This window comes from Dermacentor andersoni, chromosome 1, assembly GCF_023375885.2.
Source record: "Dermacentor andersoni chromosome 1, qqDerAnde1_hic_scaffold, whole genome shotgun sequence".
NCBI classification, from domain to species: Eukaryota; Metazoa; Arthropoda; class Arachnida; order Ixodida; family Ixodidae; genus Dermacentor; species Dermacentor andersoni.
Window position 1 is genome coordinate 279,169,488 of NC_092814.1, and position 8,956 is coordinate 279,178,443.

The following is an 8,956-nucleotide window of genomic DNA, read 5'->3' on the forward strand; positions in this document are numbered from 1 at the left end:
TGTGGGTGTGCTCTTTGCATTTCAATGATTTGCTAAGTTCATTTAAAAACCAAAATGGGTAGCATGAAGAGTGACTCCATTTTAGGGAAACGTAGATACACATTCCCTCCGGCAGGACGCCAGTGAAATGTTGCACTTGATAATTTTCATTATCTTACGTTAAATGGGCCCTCGGACACCTTTAAGCCACCGTATTTCGGTCGCGTAATGCGTAGGTTGACGGTTGGAGAGATAAACGCAACAAGAATGGCAGCGATAGGGGTGCGCGCAGCGCGAAGTTACTCAGCCGAGAAATTAAAAAATAATATTAAGAAAATGCATGCCCTCAACTCAAATTTCCTTCGGTCCTCTTCCCCAATTTCTCCCACCCACTGACGTAATACTTCGCTGCTAATGGCAAGAGAGCGAAGTGCCTACGTGGCAGGAGTTTGCACTCCATGGTTGCCTACATGTTTTATGGTCACGGATCCCGGTTACTCCGGTGTACTGATGACGCTGGCCCATCAACCTTGGACTACGCAACGTTTCTTTTCTTCGGTTCAGCCTTAGTTCAGCGCAGCACCTCGAACAACAAAAAGGATGCGGCAACAATGATGCACTGAGGTGAGAAACCTGCACCACGAGAACAACGTTCAAAACGAGGTAGCGAGGCGACAAGGCTGCTTACGAGCGTACAAAAGCGAGAAGAGAATCTTTTATGCTCAGAGGCAAGAGATATGCCACCATATACCAGAGGCGAAAGAACAGCCAGTGCCCGTACCTAGTTCTGTAGTTGCAGTTATTTTTGATGCGAAAGCGTCAAATGGCCCATTGAGCGAAAAAGCCGAAGGCGTCTGTATCATAGAAAAAATGGCACCTAACTTCCGATTAAGTGCGACGCCATGTCACGAGGCGGGCTCGTGACGTTGGCACGCGCTTGCTGGCTCGGGCAGCACGTACCGCTTTGGAGTCCGAAGCTTCTACGTCATTGGCGGCCGCATGCCTCGGCAGCAGCGAAACGTGGTCGTCCACGCCAGTACACGGCAGACGAAGTAAGGGAGCGGAAGAACGCAGCAACAGGAACGAAAAGGCAGGCAGCGAAATCCACCATCGTCGTCAACTCGACTAATATACGGCAGGCGGAACGCGAATTAACGCAAACATTGCTCGCAGTGAAAAAAGGACCAATAAACGCGTTCAGCTGGACATTAGTGCTTTCAAATTCACAACTCATAAGAAGTGCTTAGTTGTGCTCGGATTCCTAATGCGGAAGTATTACTTGCACGATTACACGAAACTGCGGCGTTGTAGACAGCGGTGTGACCGAATGAAGGTACAAGGAACTGCCGACGGCAAAGAGTAAAAACACGTCAAAGAACACTTGAATTGACCTCCAATTTCTCACGGAGGTTCCTGCAATCAAAGTAAACTAATGCCTTTGAAAAGAATATTAGGTAAATTTCGGTCTGGGTGGGAATCGAGCCCGGGCCTCCGGGGTGCGAGACGAGCACGCTTCCCCGACGCCACAGCGCCTCCACCTGACCATGCGACTTGTTCGTGCGTCATTGCATGTGCACGTCGCATCGCAGCCATCTGGCTGACTAAACGTGTGGCCTAGTGCGTGCGTCGTGGGGCACGTGAAGGCGCAGCCAATGGGTAAGAGGTGGCGCCACGTCATGAGTGTATAAAATGAGTGAATAAAATAAAAAACATTACTGTCCATTTGAACGCCGCTGAGCGGTCCTTCGAAGTATGAACTCCTCGCGGGCAAGCGCGTTGAGACGCTTGGCGCATTTTCATTTGGCCTTTCCGAGGCGCGCACGAGGTCGCGGTATCGAATCCCGGCCACGTCGGCCGCATTTCGATGCGGGCGAAATGCGAAAACACCCGTGTACTTAGATTTAGGTGCACGTTAAAGAACCCCAGGTGGTCGAAATTTCCGGAGTCCTCCACTACGGCGTGCCTCATAATCAGAAAGTGGTTCTGGCACGTAAAGCCCCATAATTTTAATTTCCGAGGCGCAGTTAAAACGCAGGCGAGAGGTTGCACGGACAAGGAACGCGCAGATAAAAAAAAAAAAAAAAACATTTCACGAAAAGGACTGCAATGATTTCGCATTCCCACACGTAAGCAGTTTTAAGTGTATCTGTCGAATTTTTTGTAGGGCCGTATCTGTTAGCGTCAGTATAAAGATAACAGCAAACAGATAGAAAACCAACTCCTAATTTATTACGTTTTGCTGTAATGCAGTGGTTATCTGCAACTTAGTTTTTAACCAATCACTGAGCAGCGATTTGTGACATCACTGATGGTTCTGGCACGTGCCACTGGGCGATGATGCGGTCAGCAGCGATGTAGTTATTTGTTTGCGTGATTAAAATCTTAAAATTTCGATATCGCTGCTTTGGCGTAGGCTGTAGAAGCACCTCCAACCGTCAGACTATGCAACCTACAACAGAAAGACGATGGCTTGAAACATGTTCGAGGGCCCATTTATGGGGCAAGTCTGCCTTAGCAAGATAGTGATGAAAGCTGACGTAATCACCGGCGGCGAAATTATACTGCGGAGATTTAGATGCTTTTGGTGCATTTCCTTTGAAGCCTTGTCTTAGCTAGTGTTGCCACAATTGAAAGACAAGTTCACGTGCTACTTATCTGCTCGAACCAGTTCTCTGTCATCATGGGAGACACACACGCTTGCAATGTTTGACAAACACACGTACAAGTTGAGGGTGATACGTAAAATTCACGTAATAGTATTCGCTCTCCACCGCCGCACAACAGATCTACCCATAAACAGTCGGGCACGGATTCCATGTACGCACGCCGCAGGCACGCAAGCATGAAGAGCGATCAGGACTCATCGTCCGTTGATCTTACCACCATTACTGTCCCGGTCGATGCTGCAGACGTCATGGTTAGGCGGAAAATAACCCGATAATGAAATATCGAAAAAGCCATGTCTCTGTCTAAACTGATAATAAATTAATGTGCCCAGGAACAACACTGAGGTGCGATTGCTGCAGTGTTTCACAGAAAAGCAAAATGAAGAAAATGTAAATATGCAAGACAGCGACGACTAAGAGTTATGGGATAAAAAAAAATAGAATGAAAAAACAAGACGCTACACGAAGTAAGGATAGTAGCTTTACTGACCATATAAGCTTGTAAACATTCGCTTACTAAATTAACAAGCATGGTGTCACGCGCGCACAAGCAAACATGGACACATCTGACTCGATGACCGCGCACAGTCACTGTCTAAACGCTGGAGTGAGAAAGCGTAGCAGCAGCAGCGAGCGATTTCACCTTCGTGCTGCCTATCGCTTCAACGCGAAGTAAGCGGCGAGAACAGAGCGCACACGAAGCTATTAGCCCTCAGTGCACCTAGGCTCTGTCCTCATCGCGGATCGCTTTCAAGATAGGGCCCGGGCGGCCGCGCCCTACGCAGCCCCCCTCCTCCCTCCCTCCCCTCTCTCCGATGCCTTGCGCGTGACGGAAGACGGCGTGCTTCCTCCCTGCTTTCCTCCCTTGTTTGTGCGAAATTGAGCAACGCCTCCTCGACAGCAGGCCTGTCCACTCTGCTTTGAGATCATGCTGCTTGGACCGAAATTTCCGATGTCAAGCCCGGCGTGACGAACGCGGTGACCTCAAAATCACCGCGGCTTACTCGGGAGCATCGCCATTATATTCTATGGCGGTCAAGCAAGGCAGCATGACGTCATGTATTAAAGTGCACAGGCCTTGCGCTATCTAGGAGGCGTTGGCTTGAGTAACCATCGTCGTCTCACCCTCGCACGCTTCAGTCGCACATACAGCATACGGCGCGCGGTGACGATGATAGTGCCCTTGGACTTTATGCGGAACATCACGGCGCCGCCGCCGCCGGCAGAAATGCGCCTGGAGTGTCCACATAATTGCTATCGCAATAATAAAATTCGAGTCAGCAAGAGGTTACGTTCACCCTTCGGAGTCTGTGCGACTATGGTTTTTATTGATCTCGTGTGCATTCTGTTAAATCTACATTCCGCACTTTCAGTGCCGGAAGGCTATGATTTAATTATTCTCACTCTGTATGCTGAATTTGTAGCAGAGCGTGGGTGTAGGTGAGTTGGTGATCCGTGATTTGGGAAACTATCGCAAAGAACACACGATGCGAAGAAAGGGACAACACGAAGCGGTCTGTTTTGCGATATACGTATGCGCAAAATGAACAGATCATTCACACCATTTTCCCTGTTATCCTGCATGTGATAAATATGAATAAAGTTGTTCTTCCAGTGCACAGCAGTGTGAAAAGCGTCAGGTTATGTTAAATTGCGGGTTTTAACGTCCATAAGCTGAAAAGTGGACTATAAGGGACACTCCATATAGCGGAGGCCTCAGTATTTATTTTTCACCATCTGGTGCTTTTGACTGCACACCCCAAGCGCGGTACGCGAGCATTTTTACAGCGAATATGTTAAGCGCTAGTTACTCCAGGATCGTGTCCGTGTGTAGACGTATAACTCCCCATACGTGGGCCGATCACGAAGATAGTGCAATGCCGGGCAAACCCACGGCGGAGGTGAAGCAGGCGTTAAGCACTCCCCATATGTGCGTCGATACTGAATATAGTGCAATGCCGGGCCGACCCGTGGCGGAGGTGCAGTTCGCCGTTACGGAGCCCACATACACAGCTTCGCTGGTCGTCCTTCTTCACAGAGTGGAAGTGCACTGAGTATATTTTTTTTTGCATTAGATCTCTCGGAATGGGGCCGCTGTTGTCGGGAATCGAACCCATGGCCTCGCGCTAAGCAGCGCAGCAATATATATACCCTTTAAAAGAGTTGAATGCTGGGCTAGTTTGTATTTTGACATGAGAACCATCTTCAAATACATCGCAACGGGACGGCACAACAGAAAGGAAGACGAACACAGGCGCGAACTAACAACTGATTTTATTGAAGCCAGACCCACAGGTCCACAAGCTGCACAGATGCACCGTTACAAGGAAAAATGGAATTCGTCGAACAGGAAGTGATTAAACCAGGCGGGAAAGGAATTTCATTTCTGCATTGTACAGTGCCACCGATGTTTCGTTTTCACAATCCTGACCGGCTTTTCTGATAAAAAATGCCTCTAACATTTCACGAGCGGTTTTTTGCTTGCTCTTACCTGGGATTTTCACGTTACGGAAACGCGGTTCACGAGTGGGACAGCTACTGTAATGGTCAGCAAGAAATCTAGCTAATAAGGAGAATACACATCTTGCTGACCATTGCAGTAGCCAGTGTCCTTCCTTCCGGTAGCCGAACCCATCCAATATTACTATCGAACGATGGCGACCGCCGCTGGTATCGACTCACCACCCACGCCACTACCACAGGCCAAGAAGTGTGCGTGCGCGCGCTCCGACGGCGATAACGTTATTTATTCATGTCTAATAGAAAAGGGAGCGTTAATTATAGCGCGACGTGTGCGCCGTTTCCATGGTAACGGCGATTCACTTCGCTGTACGGTGATTATGCCACAAAAGCGTATGCTTGAAGTTGAAATACAATAAAGCAGGATATCACGGCGTAGCATTGCGGCTGCCGTCGGGCAAGAAGCTCGCATTCGCCGCGGGATACGTCACTAACTATGGCATTATTGTCTTCCATCCTTTCCAGGTGTAGTGTGCTGCCAGGCTGCTCAGTGCGCCAGACAGGATCATACAGGCTTTGGTTGGCGTGTGGATTTCCTGACAGTCTGGTGCATTTCCGTAACACTGCAGACACCAACGGTGCTCGGGGTTACGACCAGCGTCTGCCGCCGACGCAAGGTACCGCCATGGGAACCGCGCAACATCCGCCTGCTGCGCTCTAATCTCACGCCCCGACGCAGGAAGCTGCTGATTGATACCGCCAAGCAACCAGATCGCTATCGGAAGCTGTCGCGCCAAAGAGGAAGAATGAGACGTACTGGCCTATGCGGGTATACGGCGGAACAGAAATAAATCGTCGCGCCTGGCGCAGGTATAGACGCATATATCGCGGCCTCCTTGGGGAAGCTTCATCGTGCAAAGACAAAGGCACACGCGCAGTGCACGGACAGCCTCTCCGCCGGCCGCAAGACCGTTGTATATGGCGTGCGGGCATATTGGCGGCGATGCTTTGGCTACGCTGTCCAGGTGGTGGTGCTGCATATGCGTTTGTGCCATTCGTGTAGCTTTGCCTCCGCTGTGGCGCGCTCCTTTATTTGTTCGCGCTGCCACCGTTTACATGGAACAAAATATCCGCTGAGCTCATGACGTTGTTTCCCGTTGCATTGTTAGAGAGGGAATACTATTGCAATCAAACTAGCCGCACAAAGAAAGAAAGAAAGAAAGAAAGAAAGAAAGAAAGAAAGAAAGACTATAACGCCGGTTCGCACTTTTTTGTTGTTGTTGAAAACAGGTAGATAACGAAAAAAAGAAAATGTAAATTACAACAAATGGGCTAGCAATTACTTCCTTCAGGTGAATCCTCACGCGTCAGAATGTCAAGTGAAGATGTAGAGACTGTGGCACTTCTTGTAAGAAACTCTATATGGTGGAGACAAAGAGAGTGACAAAAAAAAAAAAAAGAAACTCAGATCGCAGGAGTGGGAGCGCAGCACTGAATGTGCGGAGTAAGGAGGTCACCGCGCACATCACAGTGCGAGCTGACAGGAAAATAAGTCGGATAAGTGCAATAATTTAGTTAAGCACAGGTTCATCGTTTCCATCTCAACATGAAAGTGTGCCACCTTGGAACAGCCTAACTGTATAGGACGATCACAGTGAATCAAACTTGCGAAACTAACGCATTACCACGCGGTTAGCTTATACAGGCGTATGAAAGGCGAGCGAAAAAGAAAGCATGCAATACAGGGCCAAGGGCACCTATATACGACATCTTCAAGCAGAAGCAGCGCGGCGATAACGAGCACATAAATAAATGGGACGAAAAAAAGCGCTTTAACTTACAATTGAGTTCCTTAAAAATCCATGACGTGCACGTATGGGAATACGCACAGAAATTCAAAGAAAACAAGAAATGCAATACGCGCGCGTGCATATATACAGTGTGTTCCAAGTAACTTTAGCCAAACGTTAAAAATTTGCAAATGTCACGTAGCTGGACAGAACAGAGGTAATGTTTGCCGTCGCTTGGAGATATATATACTGAGATTTCTTTTTTGCATTCTGCCTAATTTCATATTGAGTCTTAATAACCTTCTCAAATATTATAATTAGCTGCAAAGTATTAATGAGATAATTGTAGAGTAACGTGAGAAATGCCACATACAGCTTTCTGTTTCTCAATACGTGCTATATAAAAGTGTTTTTGCGGGCGTGAAAGAAGCCCGCAATGAATGCAAAATTGCCGCGTGACTGTCCGCTCGAGGTACTTGGCGTGCATTCGCGGGCTGCTTTCACGCGCGGAAAAACACTTTTATATACCACGTATTGAGCAACAGAAAGTTGTATGGGGAGTTTCTCACGAATTAGGTAGAATGAAAAAAAAATTCTGAGTATCTCCAAGCGACGACAAACAACATTACCTTGGTTCTGTCCAGCTACGTGGCATTCGCATATTTTTAAAGCTTGGCTAAATTTACGTGGAATACCCTTTAAACGAACTGATAAAACACATAGGAGATTAGAACAAGAAAGGCCTTTCTCGTGCAAGGCCCGTCGATCCAGTCTGACTAGTCGTTTTCACTAAGACTTCCTGACTTCATACCCTATATCTGTGGCGCAGTTTCTGGCTGTAAAATTGGCCCAACGAAGAGTATATTTATCAATCTCGAGAGTTATTACAGCAATGGGTTCTTATCTCACTGCGAATAGTGGTTCGCACATTTCAATAGTATACGCGGTTTGTTTTTGCTCCTCTCTTTCCCTATATCTTTCCCCTCCCGCTCTCTTTCTCTTTTTTATTGTCCTACTCCTTCCCCCGTGCAGGGTGCACAGCCAACCGGAACTGCCCCTGGTTAACCTCCCTGCCCTTCTGTGCGTCATTTATCTCAAGTACATTTCATTATCTGGTATAAACCCTAATTAGAGTGGTCTGGTTACGTGATCCCAAAGGTCTAGTTATGAATGAAACAGCAAATAGCTTGGCGAGAACGACCCTTAGTAGTCCCCTTCTCTCAATCCTTCCTTCTTCAGCTTTCATAACTGCTGCTAGGTTCAGGAAGCGTGGAGTTGTTCAAGGTCATGGGAACCCATGCATAATAAGCGAATTTAACGTATTACTGACACCGCCTATTCCCTTGGAGTAGAAACTGTACTGTTCACTAAAATTCTCTGTCGAGTACCTGTCCAAACTATTATCTACATAAAGCTGGTATGGTGTCCTCACACGTAATGTGCTCATATTGTGGTGACGATGAGACGATATATATATCTTAGCATTCCACAGTTTTCTAACACTAAGGAAAAATATTTTAGTAGGACTATTTCACTGTATTTGATGAAACCTTGCCATTCCAAATATCCGGTCTTTGGGAACCTCCTCACTACATTGTCGTAGAGATGTCTGCGCAGATGTAGAGAAGTTTTTCTGAATCAGGACGATTTCCATGCTGAATTTTTAGACATTCGTGTTATATTACTTCTCTTTTTATCTTATCAATATATTTCATTAGTGTTTCTTTTTAGGTTTGACTAATTATCCTTCTAATTCTTCCGATTCTTGGTCAATTTCCCATAGTGGGCATGCGCCATTCATAAAGGCAAACCAACCAACCGACAAACAAGTTTGGCTCCTTTACGTGCTCTTCCTTATTTGTATACGATATGCCTCAAGCAATGTGTTGTTTAACTGATTAACATTTCTAAAAACGACACGCTGTATCTTCAGCGAGGGACCCGCGTCCACAATAAGATACGCAGTGCGTCAGAGAGCACAAACGAAAGAGCTTATAGTATACTCGCAAAAGCCGCATGCTCTCTGAGGAGTACATTCACACACCCGCCTCGTTTGACAAA

General features: G+C 47.2%; 1 long non-coding RNA gene across 1 annotated transcript; it reads left to right on the forward strand.

The window, feature by feature from the left end:
• Positions 1-5,254: 5,254 nt before the first annotated feature.
• LOC129381075 (uncharacterized) lies at positions 5,255-6,353 on the forward strand. Its single transcript, XR_008609302.1, has 2 exons — positions 5,255-5,782; positions 5,845-6,353. It is a non-coding gene; the product is annotated as an uncharacterized lncRNA (long non-coding RNA).
• The last annotated feature ends 2,603 nt before the right edge of the window (positions 6,354-8,956 follow it).